Here is a 12,359-nt window from a genome sequence, read left to right on the forward strand (position 1 = left end):
CTATTTCTTTCTTATTCCTATTCCCGGTGCTCATGCACCTCTTATCGATCTTGAGGACTTACAGGTAAGCAGCTGTGTGCAGCAGGAAAACATGGTTCTGTGTGACCTCCACCTTTTAAATACAGTGGGGCCCTATTTATGAACATAACTAACTAGGACTGGGTGTTGGTTTATTACTCAATAAGTTTGTTGGTCAAATGTGACACAGAGAAGACCGTGGGCTCATCATCAATTCTATATGTCTGTTGTTGAATGGACTTTTGTTTTATCTGAGCCGTAATTCACTTTGGAGAAAAGCATTTTCTAAATAAATAAATGTGAATGTCAGCAACACGGCAGCTCTGCAGGCTGAGAGGCAGCAGAAGCATCATAAAGCACAATAAAGATCTGTGGCCAGAGTTTGATCTGGGTCTTCACCAGCTCAAGGCAGCACTTATTGTTTGCAATTGCTATCTGTCGGTGTATTGAGTAAAGTTTGAGTGCATGATTCCAACTGGTATGCTCGCTCTTTTAATGAAAAATACATTCTAAATTTGTAACTCCAGAAAGTTTCTTAGTCCAAATTTTGTAGGTTGTAATCTTTAACAGTTAAAGATTTTTTTTAAAAAAAAAAAATTAAAAAGGCTTGATGTCATTTGTCTTCTATTTATAAAAATGGCACGGAAACTTAGGTGGCCCATCGTCTTAAACACATGCAAGGGCTTCAGACAACCACAACTGTCAAAGGAAGTGAGGGTGGGTTCTGCAGTAGAAACATGTTCTCACCCTGCAAAGTGAAAAATTACTATACTTCTAATTTTACAAAAAGTCTAGTGTTTTATAAATTGAATACCTTGCAGTTTTTGGCATGGCTCACACATAAATTGCAGCACGAATGAGTGCAGAGCTCTTTTGTTCACAAGAACAGCATCCCCGTGCGAGACCTGTATCACCTTTCTGCCACTACACTCAGATTTGATACTACTGTAAATAACTACAGGTCCTTTTTTTTTTTTTTTCCACATTAATGTTCTTTAACGTGAGTCAAAATGATTTTTCGGGTGCGTGTATCTGATGTATTGCAATTGCAGCATCGCGTGCTCTATTTATTCACAACTTCAGTGATTGAGAAGGAAATTGGCTTAGTATGTTTCAGCATAATACAGACTCCTGCTTGGACGTTTATTTTCACACCAGTATTTGTCCAGTTCCTTTCTTTACCACTGCCCCTGCCTGCCTCCAGACACCTCTTGAAGTAAAGTCTCTGGAATATATCTTATTTGCAGTTACCAGTTCACATAGCGAACAGTTATTCAAAACCTCATTGCCCCCCAGCATCCTTCAAATATCAACAAAATAACTCACGTACATGAGAAATTTAAATGCCATCAGTAGAATTTGTCATTTGCACGTTATATAAATTTGATTAATTATATTTTGATGCCACTGACCCCAAATAATATGTTTTGTATAATTAAATGAACTATTGCCACTAATGCCGCATTATCTTTTCTATTTCTATTATCTTATCTATTATCTATTCTTCAGGTGGTTTTATTATTGAACATTTTGTCATACAACATGTACAATACCTTTCTTTCTCTGCCATGTTGAACAGTACCAGGGTGCATGTTCTGCGCTCTGAGAACATGTGCGAAAGAACACTTTGCGCACCCTGCGGTTTATAATATTTGAAGTGCACGTCCACTTCCTAATTCACGCCATGTCTTTAGCAGATAGACATCACAGTTTCTCGTTAAAAATGTCTCTGTCTCCTTCCATCACTGCTGTCATCCTGCTGAACTGTGAGTTACCCTTCCCGTCATCATCCCCATTTTATTTCCCTTGCGCTCCTGCTCTGGTGCTTGACTTTCGAAGAGCACATAGTTCAGTGCTGCTTCATATACCTGTAATCAAAGCTGATCTGGATGTTTTTAGGAAGTTTTAATCCTTTTCAGTGTTACTGCTAGGAATTCCAAAATGTATTTGGCACAGGAAATGTACTATTGTATTTTGTCCTATATGACTTCTTTAATTCAAGATTGTTTTCTTATAATCATTCTCAGGTTATATTCAAGTCGCTGGAACAGAAGGTCAGTTCACCTGGGCTCTTACTTATATTAAAATTTTTTTATTATGTTGTTTTCAACATTTTAAAGAAATGTTTATCCTAAAGATTAGGAATCAAATTTGTACCAAGATTTTCAGAATGTCTTTAATGTTATTAAAAAATTCTGCTCTTCGTAAGACAAAGGTCATTGAAGAGTAAAGCAGAAGTGACTCTATCTAGTGTTGATTTTAAAATTTGGTTTCAAAGACAAATTTCTCTCTCTCTATATATATATATATATAAATATATACACACACACATATATATTCTTATTTAAAATGAAAATTATTCACATACACCTTCCTGAATTTTAAAGATTTCAAGATTTCAAAAATGTTACAAATTTGGATCTAAGCAGTCAGATCAAAACACTCTTATAAAGTGGATCTGTCTCAGTAGCAGGTGAAAACATTCACTTTTGCCATATAAGTACTAACTAATATGGCGCCGGCACGTGGCGACGTGTTGATTGCTGATCCTCGTAGACTTGTTAGTTTAGTGTATATTGTTTTGTTTGTGTCACTATCCTTCCAGCCAGTTTACTCTCTTATTACTTATCACCACCAAACACACACACACACACACACACACACAGTTTCAGAACCGCTTGTCCCATACGGGGTCGCGGGGAACCGGAGCCTACCCGGTAACACAGGGCGTAAGGCCGGAGGGGGAGGGGACACACCCAGGACGGGACGCCAGTCCGTCGCAAGGCACCCCAAGCGGGACTCGAACGCCAGACCCAGTGGAGAGCAGGACTGTGGTCCAACCCACTGCGCCACCGCACCTCCCTCACCACCAAACACTTTTGCAAATACGTGAAACAGTGCGATTAGATGCAATTCTTAACGTTAGAGAGCTGAACTTGCTACCTTTGTTCTGCTGCGAACATCATGACCGTGACCCACCTGGGACCGCGCAGATGCGAGCTCGGAAACGAGGCTACAGGGCCGGCGTATAGCTGAGAATGAAACGCCATGGGCTACGATTTCCGGTGCCCAGCATTTTCCTGTCCAACGTTCAGTCTCTGGACAATAAACTGGACGATCTCAGAGGACGACTTAAATTCCAAAGAGACTTATGGAACCGCTGTGTTTTCTGCTTTATGGAGACGTGGCTCCATGCCAGCATGCCAGACCATGCGGTCCAGCCCGAGGGGTTCTCAAAATACCGGGCAGATCGGACTGATTCATCTGGGAAAAAAAGAGGAGAGAGCATATGCTTTCTTATTAATGATGCTTGTAATACGAATGTGTAAGTGATTGCACAGAACTGCACTCCGGACCTTGAATATCTTCTGATCAAATGCCAACCGTTCTACCTGCCCAGGGAGTTCTCGACTGTGCTCATGGCCGCATTTTACATCCCTCCCCGAGGGAACACACACGGTGCTCTGAACGAATTGTACCACATCGTCACTAAGTATGAGAACAAGCACCCAGATGGCTTGTCCATTATTTCTTGGGACTTTAACCAAGCCAATTTCAGGAATGTGTACCCAAAGTACCATCAGCACATCTCCTGCCCCACCAGAGGCTCAAACACCCTCGACCACTGCTACACTTCACACAAAGGCACGTACCACTCCCTACTGCGTCCGCACCTCGGGCAGCCAGATTACGCCTCGATTCTACTGCTCCTGGTCTACAAGCAGAAACTGAAGCAAGAGGAACCTGTGACACGCACTGTGCAGCGCTGGACAGCAGAGGCGGAGGAAAGGCTCCAGGACTGCTTCGACTCCGTGGACTGGGACATATTCAGAAACTCATCCTCCAATCTGGACGAGTATGCCACAGTGGTCACGAACTTCATATGGTACCGTATAAGTGTCTGCGTACCACAGAAAACAGTCCGCTCATTCCCTATCCAAAAACCGTGGATTACCGCTGAAATCCAAAATAAGATCTGTGCGCGAACCTGCGAGTTTCAGTCCGGAGACACGGGTGCATACAAGATGTGTAAGTACGTTCTCTGCAAAGCCATCGCCAGCGCAAAGCGGGAATACAGCAGGAAGGTAGAATCAGTTTAACTGCACTCAAGACGCACGTAGGTTGTGGCAGGGGATCCAAACTTTAACGGATTATAAACCACGGAGGCGGACATTGACAGGTGCCGCTGCGTCTCTCCGTGACGAACTGAACGCGTTTTATGGCCGTTTCGAGTTCGCGAACCAAACCCCCCGGTGCGAATCCCCGCAGCGCAGCATGATAACGCCAGTCTCGCTGTCTCTGTGGCAGTGACAAGAAAAATTTTTAGCCGAGTCAACATCCACAAAGCTACGGGTCCAGATGGAATTTCAGGGCAAGTTTTAAAAACATGCAGTGAGTAACTAGCTGTCGTCTTCACGGACATATTTAACAGCTTCTTAAAAAGCTCAACTGTACCCACCTGTTTCAAAAACACCACCATTATCCCTGTTCCTAAGAAAAACAAAGTGAACTGCCTTGATGACTATCGCCCAGTAGCACTGACCCCATTGCAATGAAATGCTTCAAGAGGCTGGTGCTGGGACACATTAAGGACACCATCCCAGACACTTTGGACCCACTGCAGTTTGCCTACCGCCACAATAGATCCACTGAAGATGCAATATCACACACTTCACACCATTCTGCTATGCAAGGCTATCATTTGTGGACTATAGCCCGGCATTTAACACTGTTATCCCAACCAAGCTGATCCACAAACTACTAGGTCTGGGGCTGAGTGCCACATTGTGCAACTGGACCCTGGATTTCCTCACCAACAGACCCCAGCGTGTGCGGATTGGCAGAAATACCTCCTCCCCACTGATCCTCAACACTGGCCCTCCACAGGGAAGCATCCTGAGCCCAGTGCTGTATTCCTTGTTCACACATGACTGTGTGGCCAGGCATAGCTCAAACACCATCATAAAGTTTGCTGATGATACCGCCATTGCAGGCTATCACCAACAACGATGAGATGGCCTACAGAGAGGAGGAGAGGCTCTTGGCAGAGTGGTTTCAGGACAGCAACCTGTCCCTCAATGTCGGTAAAACTAAGGAGTTGGTGATTGACTTCAGAAAAACAGGATATGGCTCACGCACGCATATACATAGGAGGGGACGTTGTAGAGAGGGTCAACAGCTTCAGATTCCTAGGAGTCACCCTCACTGCCAAACTCACATGGATTGAGCACACGGCATCAACCATCAAAAAGGCCGATCAACGTCTCCACTTCCTCAAGCGTCTGAAGAAAGCCTGGATGTCCACTACGGTCCTCACCATTTTCTACAGGTGTGCTGTGGAGTCCGCCCTCACAGGGTGTATAACATCCAGGGGCGGCAGCTGCTCCATACAGGACAAGAACGCCCTACAGAGGGTGGTCGAAACAGCTCAGGAAATCATCGGCATGCAGCTACCAGCGGTCCAGGACACCTACACCACACGCTGCCCCAGAAAGACGATGCGCATCATGAATGATCACAGTCACCCCACACGATCACTTTTCTCTCCTCTGCTGTCTGCAAAACGGCTCAGGTCTATTCGAACCCGCACAGCTAGGTACAGGAACAGCTCCTACCCCAGTGCTGTAAGAGTATACAACACTCACCAATGTGCCACCTTCAGTAACTAGAGTTGGATTGCTCCACCCAAGCACATTGTTAGATCACATAGTCACTTTAAGCATTCTCATGTTCTGAGTTCTCTGGCTGTCTACTGATATTATTGTTATTGCTGTTACCGTTATTTATTGTTATTGCTATTTGCATTACTCACTGTCATTACCATTGTCATTGTTTTCTTTTGTGCAGTATTTCTATTGTCTTTGTCTTAATCCATAGTCTGTGGAGAAGCATTCAAGGAAAGAATTTCATGATACTTGTACACGGTACTTGTAGCTAGGACAATAAACTTGAAACTTAAGCTTTTGACGACAAGCGTTATAAAAACGGTTTGGATGATTAGAGTAATTAAGTAAGAGAAGATATTTGGTTACTATTCTTCAGGTAAAGTGCCTTGATTCTTCATGTTTCAACACAGCATAATCATTATATACAGGGTCCTGATTTACATTTCTTAATTTTATTTGTTCTTCAATATTGAGACTCAATTTGTAAGCTACAAAATACTGTCAATTGTTTTATTTATGTATGATGAAGTTGCATGTATGTGCTCGCTCCAAATACTTTGAGTGGAACGGAAAAGCATAGTTGATGTCTTCCAGTAAATAATGAATATGTAAGCTCTGAAATTAAATGTCTACATTTAATCTCTTTGTGGTCATTGCATCAATGTGTAGAATAGATGATACACTACTTATAGCATGCATATGTCAAATTTTTTTATGATTGGTGAAGTTTGTCTGTGTGTCTCCTCTCTCTACAGGAGAATTAGTGAAACCAGTGGTCAGTGTCAATACTCTCAGTAATGGCAAGACTGTCACTGTGCCCTGTCAGATCAACAGGTCAATGGAGAAGAAATTCAAATGTTACCTGTACACAGGAGACACACCTGAGCCATTCATTTCAACATGGGCTAGATCAACAGTATGTCATTTTTACATAAAGTGTGATGATCTCGAGAGGCGTTTTCAGTCTGTGGGCAGCAGGAATGTGAGCTGTGATTACAGTGTGGAAACAGACACACAGCATCTCTCTCCACGCAGTGACAGCTATTCTGTACCAGGTGAGTCACTGTCGCATTTCAAAAACTTACTGAATACTTCTGTCATTGCATTAAAACATTATTTACCTATTCTTGTTTTGGTTAACAAACTGCCCATTCAAACCAGACATTTCTGGTAAAAGGCAGAAATACATAGTTATGTAATTATACTTTACTGTATCCGTCTGGACTGTACTATATGGTAGAAATAAAACTAATTACTAATATTGTACAAAGAACTAATAACAACCTCCTTCACATCGACAGCTCTGGTATCAGTGGGAGGAACCAGAGTGCGTATTTTAATATTGCGAATCACACACACACACACACACACATTTTCAGAACCGCTTGTCCCATACGGGGTCACTGGGAACCGGAGCCTACCCGGTAACACAGGGCGTAAGGCCAGAGGGGGAGGGGACACACCCAGGACGGGACGCCAGTCCGTCACAAGGCACCCCAAGCGGGACTTGAACCCCAGACCCACTGGAGAGCAGGACTGTGGTTCAACCCACTGCACCACCGCACCCCCCTCTTATTGCAAATCACACTGTTTGAATTTTTTTTCCAAAAAATAACAACTCAACATGTAACAAACAGAATCCAAGGCTAATTCCGAAAGAGTGTTTGAAAACGTGAGACAGCTTCTTATTTCTAGTACAGCTAGAAATATGCTGGAAGGCAAAGTGATGTGATGTGTAGGAATAAGAGGGCAGATGGATGACAGTGACCCACAACCACCATAATAATAATGTTTTAACAGCTTCATCCCCAGGAGTTTCCACAACAAGATGTCCAGTGACTTCTGGTACCACAGTGATTCCCCAATTGAGTGAGTTACATTTTCCCAAAATTTAGACATTTTTGCATTAGTTATTATTAATAATAATCGTCAGTATCAGAATAATGCATTTATTCCATACTTTATTATTAGTTACTTATTTCTGCAGCAATGTAAATTTTATTTGGGTAACTGTTACATTATTGCTCTATTTTGAGCTTTGGAATTGCTTACTGCAGGTTTAATGACTTCTAAACCCATTTCTGAGACAGAATTTCCAACACAAGGTATATTCTTTCCTACACTGGCTATACACCCCTTTAATTTCATTTTCAAATAGTTAATAATCACACATAATGACAAAATTTAGAACTAGTAGTAACTATAACGGGGGGCGCTATGGTGCAGTGGGTTGGAACGGATCCTGCTCTCCGGTGGGTTTGGGGTTCGAGTCCCGCTTGGGGTGCCTTGCAACGGACTGGCGTCCCATCCTGGGTGTGTCCCCTCCCCCTCCAGCCTTACACCCTGTGTTGCCAGGTTAGGCTCTGGTTCCCAGTGACCCCGAATGGGACAAGCGGTTCAGAAAATGTGTGTGTGTGTGTGTGTGTGTGTGTGTGTAACTATAGTAGGATTAAAGAACTAATAACTGAGGCTCCTTTACATTGACAGCTCTGGTATCAGTAGGAGGAACCAGAGTGCATATCTTTGTTTTACTAGGCACACTGATTTTCTTTTTTTTTTTTAGACAAATAACAAATCAACAGGTACAAATAGAATCCAAGGCTAATTCCAAAACAGTGTTTGAAAACACAAGACACACACACACACACATTTTCTGCAGCTGTTGTTGACAATGACCAAACACAAGACATCTTATCTATATCAGAACTAAGTTATGCTGAAACGCAAAGTGATGTGATGCGAAGCAATAAGGGGGCAGATGGATGACAGTGACCCACAACCACCATAACAATAATAATAATAATAATAATAATGATGTTGTTTTAACTTTATTAAACTCCTTCATCCCCAGCAGTTTCCACAGCAAGCTGGGCACTGACTTCTAGTACCACAGAGATTCCCCAATCAAGTGAGTTATATTTTAATTTTTGTATTGGTTATGCATTTATTTTCCCAAAAATTTGATATTTTTTGCATCAGTAATAATAGTCGTCAGTATCAGCAGCATCATGTATTTATTCCATGTTTTATTCTTTGTTTCTCATTTCTGTGACATTGTAAACTTTATTTGGGTAATTGTTACATTATTGGGGGTGTGGTGGCGCAGTGGGTTGGACTGGGTCCTGCTCTCCAGTGGGTCTGGGGTTTGAGTCCCGCTGGGGGTGCCTTGCGATGGACTGGCGTCCCCTCCCTCTCCAGCCTTATGCCCTGAGTTGCCGGGTAGGCTCTGGTTCCCCGCGACCCTGTATGGGACAAGTGGTTCAGAAAATGCGTGCGTGTTACATTATTGCTCTATTTTGAGCTTTGGAATTCAGTACTTTTTCTGCTTACTGCACATTTAATGACTTTTGACCCCATTTCTGAGACAGAATTTCCAACACAAGGTATATTCTTTCCTACACTGGCTATACACCCCTTTAATTTCATTTTCAAATAGTTAATAATCACACATAAAGACAAAATGTACACCATTAGCATGGACAAAACTTTTATATTTTTTATAAAAATATATTTTTTATATTTGTTCTTCGAGTTCCTTCGGTGGGCTCACCACCTGCCGGAGAAACCGTAAGGGGCCGGTGCATTGTGATTTGGGCGGTGGTCGGGGCCGAGTGCCCGGCCGACCCAAACCTCGGGCGCCAACTCTGGTTTTTGGGACTTGGAATGTCACCTCACTGGCGGGGAAGGAGCCTGAGCTGGTGCGGGAAGTTGAGAGATACCGTCTAGATATAGTCGGGCTCACTTCCACTCACAGCTTGGGTTCTGGAACCCCTCTACTCGATCGGGGGTGGACTCTCCACTATTCTGGCGTTGCCCAAGGTGAGAGGCGGCGGGCTGGTGTGGGCTTATTAATAGCCCCCCAGTTCAGCCGCCATGTGTTGGAGTCTACCCCGGTGAATGAGAGGGTCATCTCCCTACGCTTTCGGGTCAGGGAACGGTCTCTCACTGTCGTTTGTGCTTATGCGCCTAGCGGCAGTGTAGAGTACCCGGCCTTTTTAGAGTCCCTGGGGGGCGTGCTGGAAAGCGCTCCCACTGGGGACTCTGTCGTTCTACTGGGGGACTTTAACGCCCACGTGGGCAGCGACAGTGATACCTGGAGGGGCGTGACTGGGAGGAACGGCCTCCCTGATCTGAACCCGAGCGGTGAGTTGTTATTGGATTTCTGTGCTAGTCGCGGTTTATCCATAACGAAGACCATGTTCATGCATAAGGGTGTCCATCAGTGCACTTGGCACCAGGACACCCTAGGTCGGAGGTCAATGATCGACTTTGTAGTCGTTTCTTCTGACCTTCGGCCATATGTCCTGGACACTCGGGTGAAGAGAGGGGCTGAGCTGTCAACTGATCACCACCTGGTGGTGAGTTGGATTCGATGGCGGGGGAAAAAGCTGGACAGACCTGGCAGGCCCAAACGCATAGTGAGGGTCTGTTGGGAACGTTTGGCGGAGGCCCCTGTCAGAGAGGTCTTCAACTCCCACCTCGACAGAGCTTCAACCAGGTCCCGAGGGAGGTGGGGGACATTGAGTCCGAATGGACTATGTTCCGCTCCTCCATTGTCGGTGCGGCGGTTCGGAGCTGCGGCCATAAGGTCTCCGGTGCCTGTCGCGGCGGCAATCCCCGAACACGGTGGTGGACACCGGAAGTAAGGGATGCCGTCAAGCTGAAGAAGGAGTTCTATCGGGCCTGGCTGGCTCATGGGACTCCTGAAGCAGCTGACAGGTACCGACGGGCCAAACGGAGCGCGGCTCTGGCAGTCGCCGCGGCAAAAACTCGGGCTTGGGAGGAGTTCGGTGAGGCCATGGAGGAAGACTTTCGGTCGGCCTCAAAGAGATTCTGGCAAACCGTCCGGCGACTCAGAGGGGGGAAGCGGTGTTCCACGAACACTGTTTACAGTGGAAGTGATGCGCTGCTGACCTCAGCTGAGGATGTTCTCGGGCGGTGGAAGGAGTACTTTGAGGATCTCCTCAATCCCTCCGACACGCCTTCCGTAGAGGAAGCTGAGGCCGGGGACTCGGAGGGGGACTCGTCCATTACCCTGGCTGAAGTTGCTGAGGTAGTCAAAAAACTCCTCGGCGGCAAGGCTCCGGGGGTGGATGAGATCCGCCCCGAGTTTCTCAAGTCTCTGGATGTTGTGGGGCTGTCTTGGCTGACACGCCTCTGCAGCATCGCGTGGAGTTCGGGAACGGTGCCTCTGGACTGGCAGACCGGGGTAGTGGTCCCTCTTTTTAAGAAGGGGGACCGGAGATTGTGTTCCAACTACAGGGGGATCACACTCCTTAGCCTCCCTGGGAAAGTCTATGCCAGGGTACTGGAAAGGAGAATCCGACTGATAGCCGAACCTCGGATTCAGGAGGAGCAATGCGGTTTTCGCCCTGGCCGTGGAACACTGGACCAGCTCTATACCCTTACTAGGGTGCTGGAGGGTTCGTGGGAGTTTGCCCAACCAGTCCATATGTGTTTTGTGGACCTGGAGAAGGCATTCGACCGTGTCCCTCGTGGCATCCTGTGGTGGGTACTTCGGGATTATGGGGTTCGGGGCTCGTTGCTACGGGCTGTTCGTTCCCTGTATGACCGGAGCAGGAGCTTGGTTCGCATTGCCGGCAGTAAGTCAGACCTGTTCCCGGTGCATGTTGGACTCCGCCAGGGCTGCCCTTTGTCACCGATTCTGTTCATTATCTTTATGGACAGAATTTCTAGGCGCAGTCAGGGAACGGAGGGTGTCTGTTTTGGTGGCCGCGAGATCTCGTCTCTGCTTTTTGCGGACGATGTGGTCCTGTTGGCTTCATCAAGTCAAGACTTGCAGCGTGCACTGGGGAGGTTTGCAGCCGAGTGCGAAGCGGCGGGGATGAGAATCAGCACCTCCAAATCCGAGGCCATGGTTCTCAGTCGGAAAAAGGTGGATTGCTCCCTCCGGGTTAGGGGGGAGTTGCTCCCTCAAGTGGAGGAGTTTAAGTATCTCGGGGTCTTGTTCACGAGTGAGGGAAAAATGGAGCGGCAGGTTGACAGGCGGATCGGTGCAGCGTCCGCAGTAATGCGGTCATTGTACCGGTCTGTTGTGGTGAAGAGGGAGCTGAGTCGTAAGGCGAAGCTCTCAATTTACCGGTCGATCTACGTTCCTACCCTCACCTATGGTCATGAACTCTGGATCATGACCGAAAGAATGAGATCGCGGATACAAGCGGCAGAAATGAGTTTCCTCCGCAGAGTGGCTGGGCGCACCCTTAGGGATAGGGTGAGGAGCTCAGTCACCCGGGAGGAGCTCGGAGTAGAGCCGCTGCTCCTCCGCATCGAGAGGAGCCAGTTGAGGTGGCTCGGGCATCTTTTCCGGATGCCTCCTGGACGCCTCCCTAGGGAGGTGTTCCGGGCCCACCGGGAGGAGGCCTCGGGGCAGACCCAGGACACGTTGGAGAGACTATGTCTCCCGGCTGGCCTGGGAACGCCTTGGGGTTCCCCCAGAGGAACTGGAGGAGGTGTGCGGGGAGAGGGAAGTCTGGAGTACTCTGCTCGGACTGCTGCCCCCGCGACCCGGCCCCGGATAAAAGCGGAGGAAGATGGATGGATGGATGGATGTTCTTCGAGTTCGTTTTCATACATTCATCATGGGCATTTGGGCTGATATGGTGATTTCAGTTGAACTTTTTTGTTTTTGGAGAATAAACTACAAGACCTCCTTTT

The 12,359-nt window shown here is 46.4% G+C and overlaps 1 protein-coding gene across 1 annotated transcript in view; it reads left to right on the top strand.

The window, feature by feature from the left end:
* Nucleotides 1-12,359, top strand: part of LOC108924543 (mucin-5AC-like) — a 72,856-nt gene that overhangs the window by 34,259 nt on the left and 26,238 nt on the right. The window lies entirely within an intron of this gene.

This window comes from Scleropages formosus, chromosome 18 (genome assembly GCF_900964775.1).
Source record: "Scleropages formosus chromosome 18, fSclFor1.1, whole genome shotgun sequence".
In the NCBI taxonomy this organism is placed as follows: domain Eukaryota; kingdom Metazoa; phylum Chordata; class Actinopteri; order Osteoglossiformes; family Osteoglossidae; genus Scleropages; species Scleropages formosus.